The sequence below is a fragment of the Cervus canadensis genome, chromosome 13, assembly GCF_019320065.1.
Source record: "Cervus canadensis isolate Bull #8, Minnesota chromosome 13, ASM1932006v1, whole genome shotgun sequence".
In the NCBI taxonomy this organism is placed as follows: Eukaryota; Metazoa; Chordata; class Mammalia; order Artiodactyla; family Cervidae; genus Cervus; species Cervus canadensis.
The window spans coordinates 45945596-45956531 of NC_057398.1; positions in this window are offsets into that span (position 1 = coordinate 45945596).

The following is a 10936-nucleotide window of genomic DNA, read 5'->3' on the forward strand; positions in this document are numbered from 1 at the left end:
AAATAGATAACTCTTTAAATTAGATATGCAGTAGACACCTTTTACCATCACATTTCCTTTCTGTGTACTCTATTTTACAGGCATGTGACACATACACCAGATTTCCCCCGGATTTCCTGTGACATTGGTGACACTTTTCCCCCATATAACACTGTGTATTTGGGTTTTGCTTTTTTTAAGATTTTTTTTTTATGTGGACCATTTTTAAGCTTTCATTGAATTTGTTACAATACTGCTTCTGTTTCTGTGTTTTGGTTTTTTGGCTACAATGCATGTGGGATCTTAGCATCCTGACCGAGAATCAAAGCTGCACCCCCTGCATTGAAAGGTGAAGTCTTAACTATACAGGACCACCAGGGAAGAACCTGTACATTTGGTTTTCAAATCATATCCACTTCTTCCTCATTCCCCATGCACCCATGTTTATTCCAAAACTGTATATTCCCCCTACTACCTCCTGATGAAACAGAGGAAGAAATGTTTCACACCAAAGATTTGAAGTTTTGTGTGCCCTTGGGCATGAGGTGCTGGGAAAGTCCAAAAAGGGACTCCTAGGAAATGAGGACTAATTTTTAACTGCCTGCCAGGTACTGTCCAGATGCTTTACAAAGACTCTAACTCCCCCACTAGCTCTATAGTGAAGGTACATGGTATTATTGTTATCTCTGTTTTTACTACATGTTTTTAAAACACACGTGGAAACTAAGGCTTGGACACATTAAAGTGACTTAGTTACAGTTACATAGCTGGGGGCAGCCAGATATCCAGTGCAAATGGTCTGTCCCTAAATCCCACACTAGTAACCACTCTGTCATGCTGCCTCCACTGTGGCCCCTCGCCATATCCCTGACCCCATAGTGCTAATTGCCAATGAAGTACACTTGTGGAGGGCTGCCTGATGTGGAGAAATCACTCTGAGAAAGCTTACAGTTGAATTATGAAAATAACATAATACTATAAAATGACACGAATATCGGTATCCTACCCATCAGAACACATTAATCTCAAGTCTGAAGCAGCCTCATGACTGCAGAAGAATTACACATTCCACTCCATGGCTGCTAACATCCTTTTGTGGACCATTTTGCCTTCCTCTGACAGAAGCACTAGTTTGAGGGAAAGGTTTTGTGAACATTTTTCTTCAGGCAAATTTTGTCTTACCGTGAATTAACCACCAACCATGTTCATCTGCGCTCCCTTATTTACTCCCCCGTCTTTTAATTGCAATCACATTCACATGTTCTGGGCATTGCAAGTCGGTTCAGTTAACAAGGAAGAAGAAAACTGATAAAGATATTGTTAATGGATCTCTTTGTGCATAAAAAGAACTCACATCTTCCCTCCCACATGCTGTCCTGAATTCCCCTTTTCCTCCTTCTCAAAGTTTTACTTTTTCTCAGAATGTCTGCGTGTACCATATGACTGTGATTTTCTGTGGTAATTGCTTTATTCTTCGATAAGAACCTTTACAATAGTGAACTCCTACAACTCTTATGTGTAAATTAAGGCTGTTCCAAGGTTAAAATCAAAACTTTGAATATAAATCTGCACTGTTTTCCCCTCCCCTTGAATGTAATTGTGTGTGAGTGTGAATTTTAGACTGGGACCAAAAAAAAAAACAACAAAAAAATTTTTTTTTCTCCTTAAAAGAAAAAAATCTTTTTTTTTTTCCTACATCTATAGTTTCATGTGTTTGGGTTTACAGTACAGGCTCTCAGAGAAGACAGATCATTAATTCAAAACAGTCAGCTCACCAAGAAAGAGTATATTTCATTTTTGTATACCAAAGTCCCCTGGAATTCTATATAAATGCAATTTTAAAATTCCAGGGCTCTCAGGCTGACTAACAATGGTCATGAGCAGGCTGATTACAGGGTAGAGGGTGGCTGAGTCCCCACGTGGCAGGCCTGGACATGAAGAAAAGCAACACACCTTATCAGAGGGTCTTCCAAGAAACGATCGTGGTGGCGGTAGCTGTATTTTGCTCACTTGCAATAGCAACAACAAAACGACGCCACAGACGAAAACTGTCACGTCCCACCCACGCCATCTGTCCTCTGCTGTGCACCCACAGCTCCCCTCATTCTACAAATTAATCTTTCACACATTTTTTAACAAAAAAAGTGTTAATGTTATAAAAGAAAAAAACAAGGAAAACAGAAAAGGCTGTGTAGAAAATAAATTAAATTTAAATTTGATAGCAGTTATGACTTTTTTTATTGACTATAAGAGCAAACAGTCACAGCAAATTGGTGCCATTGGCATATTATTAAAACTACAGGGCACCCTTAATGATCTCTGACAATGACCGCGTGTGTGTTTTTTTAAATATAGCATGCACATTTTGTCCAATTTGGGCTCTTTTTTCCTGTTGCTTTTGTCCTCTTTCTGAGTGGATATTATTCATGAACTGAGTCTTTATTATCTGTTTGGCCATCTGTGTAGCATTGGCCATAGTCCCCTGTATTGTAATTTTGAGTGAAAATAAGGACTATTGGAGATTGCAATACTAAAAATAATAATAATAATATGCTCTAAGAATTCAAAAATAAAAGACTGAAAAGAAAAATATTTGTGATGAGGTGAAGTTTGAAGGCACATAGCATGGAGATGGGAGAAAAGCACAAATCAATCCTTTCACCCACCTAGGATAATAGAATCTGGACCAAACTAACATCTACTTGCCTTCATAACAGGCAGTTCAGAAAGTGATGCTTCTTCATGCTGGAATGCCTTTGAATGGAAAACCTTGTTTTGTTTTCTTACTCGTTTCTCTCCTGTTTCAGAAGTCCACACACCTCTCAGTGGACTGGCAATCCAAAGCAGCAGAGCCCTTTTAGCTGTCAAGATTTTAGAATTTGACTACGCAAGTTTACAAAGCATTAAGTGATTGTTTTTAGTTTAGTAAAGGGAGATTTTCTTTTAGATTAAAATAATAAAGGATAACTTTTCAAGTAAAAATTATATATTGGGAAAAATGAATTAACCTCAGACTTGCGTAATTGTCTTATTCCTAAAACTTTGCCTAATTTTATTTGGTTCTTTCCATTCTCCTTTCTTTCTTTTTCTCCCCTTTGTATTTTTTCTTTCTTTTTGAAATTCTCTTAATCAGGGTTAGCTTACCACTTATTTTCCTTTCTACTTGTCAGATCTTCCCTGCAGCCACTAGAAGGCCATGAAAATCAACTGACTGAAAGATGAATATAGATTAGTAATGAAATATCTCCCCAACAAGAGCAAATACACAAGGTTATAATATGTTTATGACAATGACATTTTAATTTCAAATGAAAATGTATAATATCTTATTTGTTTTTAATGTTTCTTTTTTCCCTTCTAGTTGTTTCTTATTAAACTTGAGGAATATGCAACTCAATCTATGCTTGTGCACATGCACACACACACACACACACGTACACACAAACTGCATGGGCTTATACCAAAGCAAGATTATTAAGATTATCTTATTACATAGAAAATGAATTATTTACTTGCATTTAGTAGTGGTTTAGAATAACTTCAAAAAATTTGTCTTTCCCCTCCAGATTGGTGCATGTATATATGTAGTGACATCCTAAATGGCATAAAATTTTCAAATTTGGAAAGTTAGACCTGATCACTTTTAATAATCATATTAATTTACTTAAAAATAACAAAGAATTTTTAAAATCAAGAAGAGTAACCCAGTTTCCAAATAGCTACTTGCTCATGGTGGGTAAAATTTAGGCCACATGTTTTTATTTATTTTCATACTTTTGCTACTTATGTGGAGAAGGTGAGCTATTCACTTAAAATGATTGAGTTAATTCTTTTATTTTCAAGACCACCTTAATTACAAATATTTCAATAACCCAGAAGTATTAAACATTTCTATCTAATTGGGTGGCATGTAATTATAATGAACATTATAAAATGTATGTGTACATATCAATATTTATATATACTACCTCTATGAGATATTCAGAGAACAAAGCTATAATGTTATTTTAAACAGCTGTTCTAAGTCATATAGCTCCATTTTCACTAAATTGGTGTGATAATCATTGATTTTTAAAAATTTATCTAAAATACATTTGATAATATGGTGAAAACTTCTCTTTAACAAACTATATTTCAGATCCTATTTTAGAAAAAAACAAAACCAAACATCATTCCCCAAAACAGAAAAATCTGCAGTCTTTTGCAATGAGCAGTCACAATTGAGAGACAAAGTTTTCATTCCTATAGCAAAACATGAGTAAAGCGATTAAAAATCCTGAATTTAAAAATCTTATTTTAGAAATATGATCTAATAGAGATACTTTTAATAATATTAAATGACACATACCTCAGCCTTGCTTTTATATTGCCCCCCTTTTGCTGGATCCCATCCTCCACAAAGTACTATATCGCACTAAACATCATCTGAAAGCTAAATATTATTTCTTAGGGCTTACAATTGCTCTGAGGCTTCCCTGAGTCTAACTAGGAGTTCTGAGTCAGGATAAAGAACAGGGCCTCTCTCTCCACTCACTCTCATTCTCTGGGAGTTTTAGAGTTGTTTAGAGAAGTGGGAATGGAGACAGGAAGTACTAATGTGCTTAGGTAACCTATGCTTATTCTTGGATATTTCTCTAGCTGTTTTTAAGTGTTGATGATTGATTGTCTCAGAAGCTGTGGAAGAAGAAAGGATCTCAACCCAGTTTCTAACCAGATCCCTCCTTATGGACATGAGAGCTTGATTTTCATTTAAACAACAGTAAATATAGACATAAGGGTTTGAGATGAATTATGTAAGCCCTTTAGCCATAACTATTACATTCTGCCACCAAATGAGCTGCTGTTCTCACTTTGTTTTATGGGCTCTGAGAAGCCTGTGTTATTGTATCTGCCAAATAAAACCCAGCAAACCATGCAAATGAAAATATAATCTTGTATCTTTCATAGTCACAGGATGCACCCATATAAACAGTTTTATAGATATCTCTGCACCAGATTTACTGCTATTAGGACCTCACCGTCTTAATAGGATGTCCAGAAGGGAAAACATCTCTTTCTTGGAGGCGTCTTCATTTATATTCACCAATGGCAAATGTCTTTAGCTGAAGCTACCCTTGAAAAGTCAGAAATAACTTTGTTCATTATATTTTTAGCTTGTCCGTATGGTTCAATTGAGATCCTGGGCTTTTTCATTAAGGAGAAAGACCTGATAGGTTGTATTTTTTTCGAAGCTAGTAGATTTAAATTTGTTTAAAAACAGTGGAGGTTTTTCTCTTAGTTTCACTGAACAGAACTGACCTAAGGAATTGATGACTAGCCCTGTAATGTGTCTGTCTTAATTTGAGGCCTTGGCTAAGTCATTCTGTATCAATATTCTCCAAGTAGCAAAAATTACAACACATCCCATGTGTGGAAGAGATGTGTTGAGGAGTAACTCACTTCTAAAATGCTTCACAGATGGAATACTCTTTATATGTGCTGGAGAACTGCTATGATTCTACCAAGAGTAAGGTCTACCACACCCACCTGGGTTATTTCTATACTGGGTCAGGGTACCTCTAAGAAAGTAAATGGACATTTTTCCGGTAGTCCATGGAACAAGCTTTTCTTGACGTTGAAGGGAATAGTTGAACACTATTCTTTCCTCCAGCCTCTGGAAAAATGCAGTTATAAGCTACTTCTTTCCATCTCTCCCTTCCTCCCTTCCTTGTCCCCTCCATTCCTCCTTTCCTGCCTATAAATCTTTCTTGAGCACTTATTATGTGCCAACTACCATTCCAGGTACTTTAAAGGTACCGTTATTAATGTCATAGAAGAAGTTCTCATCCTGGAGGTGTTCTCGTCAAGGAAGATAGTAAACAAAAATAGAGTCAGTATCTTAGATCATGGGAATGTTTTTCTTTACTGAAGTCATTCAACCCTCTTTTTTTCCATTGCTAATTTCTGCACCTGGTTGTGATGCAGGTCAGATGTTTTATATGGGCTGTATCTGGGCTGATATGCCCAGTACCAGGGCCCATGTATGTTATTTAGTGACTGTTGAAGGAATGAAATATGATTAGTTAGGTTAATGAATAGGTTGTATTTCTCAATGAAATGTCTGTACACTCCCACAATTTCTCTGTAACATCAACCTAAATCTATGTAATGAGAGTGCTATGAAGTTCTAACCCTATATTAAGAAAACTTGGTTTATACCAAGCAGGTATCATCAGAAAAGCAGGCCAAACCAATGATCTAGATGCACATGAGGGTGCATGTACACACACACACACACACACACCCACACACACACCCCTGCTTGATTGTGGCAACTCAATGACTGGGCTTCCCTGGTGGCTCAGATGGTAAAGAATCTGGCTGCAGTACAGGAGACCTGGGTTCAATCCCTAGGTCGGGCAGATCCCATGGAGAAAGAAATGGCAACCCACTCCAGTATTCCTGCCTGGGAAATCCCATGGACAGAGGAACCTGGTGGGCTACAGTCCATAGGGGTTGCACAGAGTCAGACTTGATTGAGCGACTAACACTTTCTTTCAATGTCTGTAGAGTTAAATACCAAGTGTATTCTATCCTCTTTATTTTGGGGCTAGATATTTCATAAAGCGTTATTTAAGGACAATGGGCAAGATGCGATTTAACAAATAATAGTGGCATAGGATCAGCAGAGCCCGGGAAGAAATATTGACCTCTTGGTTGTATTCACATTTCTGCTGCCCCCACCTCCACCGGTACCATCTCTACCACCCAGGCCTGTATCACACATTTCCTGTGGGGACCATTCCTTCTCTCCACCTCTCTTCAATCACGCTTCTCCACCGCCACCACCTTCTCACTTTCCTTTTACACCCTACCTCTCCTTTCTAAAGTTATTGTTCCTTAGATTGCTTGTCTCTGTCATTTGTCTATGTCTAAAATGATCTCCTGTGCATGTGTCTTTGTTACAAAGACTTTGTTGCTGTTCTGCCTTAGTCAAAGCCTCTGTGCCTGCATCTGTTCCACGTTCCAAGTGCTAAGGCATGGTTTGGCAAGTAGATCAGCTGTCAAGTTTTTACCCTCTTTTTTTTCTTTTGCTATGATCTTACTGAACTGCCTTAGTTTTCTAAAACAATTTCAGAGCAATGGGTTCTCAGTTAAACATGTGCCGAAACATTAAGGTATAGAGTCAGGGGAACAAAGAAATCTTTAAGACACCTAGAAAGAATTTGAAATCTTCTGAGTTCATATTCAAGAACTGCTTTTCCTATTGTCTCCCATAAAGTCATTACTGCAGCTTCAACTTAAAATGTCTTTTTTTTTTTTTTTTGCTGAGTTTAATTTAGATACACATTTGCATTGTAAAATGGGTACTTTAAAAATAATCATTTTAGTCTTAAGCATAAATGCTAGTTCTTTGTAAGGGAAGTAACTTCCTGAGTTGCATGTTATCGCTAAGGGTGAAGTAAATTTCTGGAGTGAGATTTAACCTTCTGTCTGCTCTTATTACCAGGAATAGTTTGAATTCGGTATGTATCAAGACTTTTGTGTTAAGTTCATAAGAATTTCTTTATAAGGAAGGGTTTTATTAGGACAATTTTATGTTATTCTGATAGGGTTTGTATGCACTTATTAGACATGAATGAAAAATGAGATGCTATCTTTGTCCAGTGGGTTCAGAACGACTTTATGTATAATGAAGTCCTAACTATGAAGGGGGAAGCTCCATATTTCTCCTATGTATTTATCAGTTCTCAGTAAATAATATTTGGATATATCATTTTCCTTCTGCCAATTTCAAGTCCAAGAATGTTCTGCTTTTGAGGGTAGAGCAGGCCTAAGAAGAAGGAAAAATTGATCCTTGTTTTGAGATGCAGACAGAAATTTCTGTCTTTTGGTCAGAAACACAACACTTTGTCATATAGTAGATATGTGGTGCCAATTCTGGTAATCTCTCTTTCTTCACTTTTTCTGAGTTCATTTTTACCCAAATTTGAGCAACTGAATATAATCAAGAACATTTAAACATTTGGGAGTTTTATTCTTTAATTTTGACAAAAACAAATTACCTCACTCTATATATATTTTACAGAATTTGAGAACAATCACTACTCAAAGATTTATGTTATTTTAAAAATGGGGCCTGAATATCATAGGTTCACATTCAATCTTTCTTTAACAAAATCTGTTCATCTGGAAAAGTCATGTTTCTTCAGATTATTTTTAAAAATTAAATCTAAAAAAATCCACAGATAAAATTTGAATGCATCTTTTAATTTATATAACTTCCAAAACAATAGAACAACTCTAACATTTGGATTCTGGAGGAACTGTGTGATTTTCTTAAGGGTTGTAGACTTGTCTATACAGATTTATTTTGTTTAGGATAGCATTTAAGTACTTCTTAACTGATTGAGCTCACATCAGTGGATGGCAGGAAGGCCTTCTATGTAGGAAGGAAGACAGTCAACCTGGGGTTCGAATGCTACCTGGGATCATGTACCAGTAGAATAATGAATGCATTTTAGCACTAAGTGAACTGCAAAAAGTGTCACTACATCATTTTTTCCTCCCATAAATGCATAAGGCATAATGTATTTAATGGAGGGATGGAGTGAGAGAGAGAGAGAAAGAGGAAAAGAGGTGTGGGTTGGGTGACTCTGCTTGCTTTCTAAGTTCTCTGAAGTGGCCAGTCTTGGTCTCAACCAGGCCTGAGCTATCAGCCTCCTTCAGCCATTATGCTGTCTCTGGATTTATGGTGGTCATGTAAAAGCCCTGCTTTACAGTAAGCAACTGAAAACTGGCTATACAGGAAAAACAGTTCTGGGAAGGCTGTATCTTTTGTTCCTCGCTGCCATTTAACAGACCTCAAACAGGTTTGAATTACTGGTGTAGGTTCACTCTGCTTCCAGTGTAGGTGGTCTATTCCCAACACCCTGGGTAAATCTGCTAAGGATCTTATCTCAAGTATTTATGATAAATTTCTATCATTAGGGCTAAGAATCAGGATGAATTATTTCCTATGTGAACTTATCATAGTTCAGGAATTTAATAGATTCAAGTACTGTAGAATCTATAACCCAAGAAATGATTTGGTATATAATGTGCTAGGGATTATTTTATATATGTGTATGTATTTAAACTATGCTTTAGGAAATATGCTCCTTCGTTTCATTATGGTGGTGAGTGTTGCAGTTTGCTCATCTTTTTTTTTTTTACCATTGTCTCAGGTATGCTTGTGTCTCTTCTGTTTATGCCATTTCAACCTGTTCATTTCTAAAAGCAAGAAGAGAATGAGCGAGACAGAGGGAGAGAGAGGTTCGAAATAAGTTAACAAGAGTTTAACGTGTACTATGATATTGAAAGTGTGCTTAACAGAAGCTTCAACAACTGCTTCATTGTAATGTACTTTTTCCTCTAGATTCAAACCGAGGTTAATTTCTACTCACATTTTATCACACTTTATAGTTATGATATTTAAAACATCACATGTTGGAGTACCTATTCTTGTATTATTAATGCTTGCTTCCCTATTTTTTTAAGAAAAAATTCCAATTATACCTGAAGCTTATAAAAAGTCAATATTCAAAAATTAATTTCACAGATAACCTTTTCAACATGGTCTATTGCACGAAGTGTAATAAGAACACTGATTTTTTTTTTTCCCCAGAGATTTGACCTGTGGTTCACATTTAAAAATCAGACAACTTTATGGAGTTGCTCATCAAATTAAATTTTATTTGGTATGTTAATGTTTTAGTGTTAAATTGTTATCAGTCAAAATGCACATTAGTAAAACATACATCTTTTTCTCTGACAAGAAGTCTAACCATAAGTGGTTAGATTGACTGATATTATTTTGAATTTCAGGACTCCCAGAAAAGTGTGCATTAACTGGAATTGTATAGGACTAGGATTCCTCCAGAGGGAAGCAATTTTATATTTTTCTAATAGTTTAGAGACTATATATACTTTTTGCATTTTTTTCCATTGTGGGAGAGAAAAAAAAGATTATTGACTCTCAAACTCTGTCAAGTAGCTCTGTATCTTGTAATTTGCTAAGCCTGTTGTGTAGAGGCAAACAGTCCCTACTTTGAGGGGCTTACTTGAGGGGGTGCTTTATAGTGTGACTTACCTTCTATGGTTTCAACTGGTGCCCAATAAAAATAGTTATCACTCTGTATCAGGATACCTCTGAAATCAGTCTTATTTATTTACAATTTGTATGCTGATGACTTTCCAAAGATGATTACAAGTATCATTTTTACACTGTTTAAGACACTTCAAAAAATGTCACCTAAACTTTTTTTTAATATAAAAAAATGGCAGAGAAAATGCAACAGCAATCAGAGACCAGGGACAAGACAGTTATAAAAATTTAATATCAAATTTAGCTCTGACATTCACATCTTATTATATTGTTTAGTTTTTCCATTGGTTCTGATTTTTACACATGCATGCCATTTCTTTCCGGACTAAATTTAAACCCTAGGAAGGAGAGAAAGTGTCACATGCTTTTTTGTTGTCTTCTGTACCCTATCAGAGTATCTTTCTTGAACACAATAAATACTTCAGAAATGTTTTTATTAATTGACAGTATAGGAATATTTCATGCATTTACATGAATTTAGAAAATCTTTTAAATAACTGAGGGTCTATAAACTTGCTTCCTTAAATCTCTATTTAATCTACATGTCCTCAGTCCTCAAAATGGATCCTAGTGACAATTCTTATATCTAAAAAGCAATGCTCATAACTTTTGATGCATCATTGTCCACCCCTGCACATCTCCGGGGCTATTATTCTCCCTGTAGGTGCCTTTTGTAAAGCCTTTTGTTAGAGCTGTGACTTTACATGCTACAGAGCTGAGTTGCTAAACTTTTTGTGGATAATCTTAGTGTTCTAATTTTCTCATGAACTTATTATTTAACATGTTGACACTATTAGTTACTTTGTCTTTTTATCCAGAGATCTGTTACTT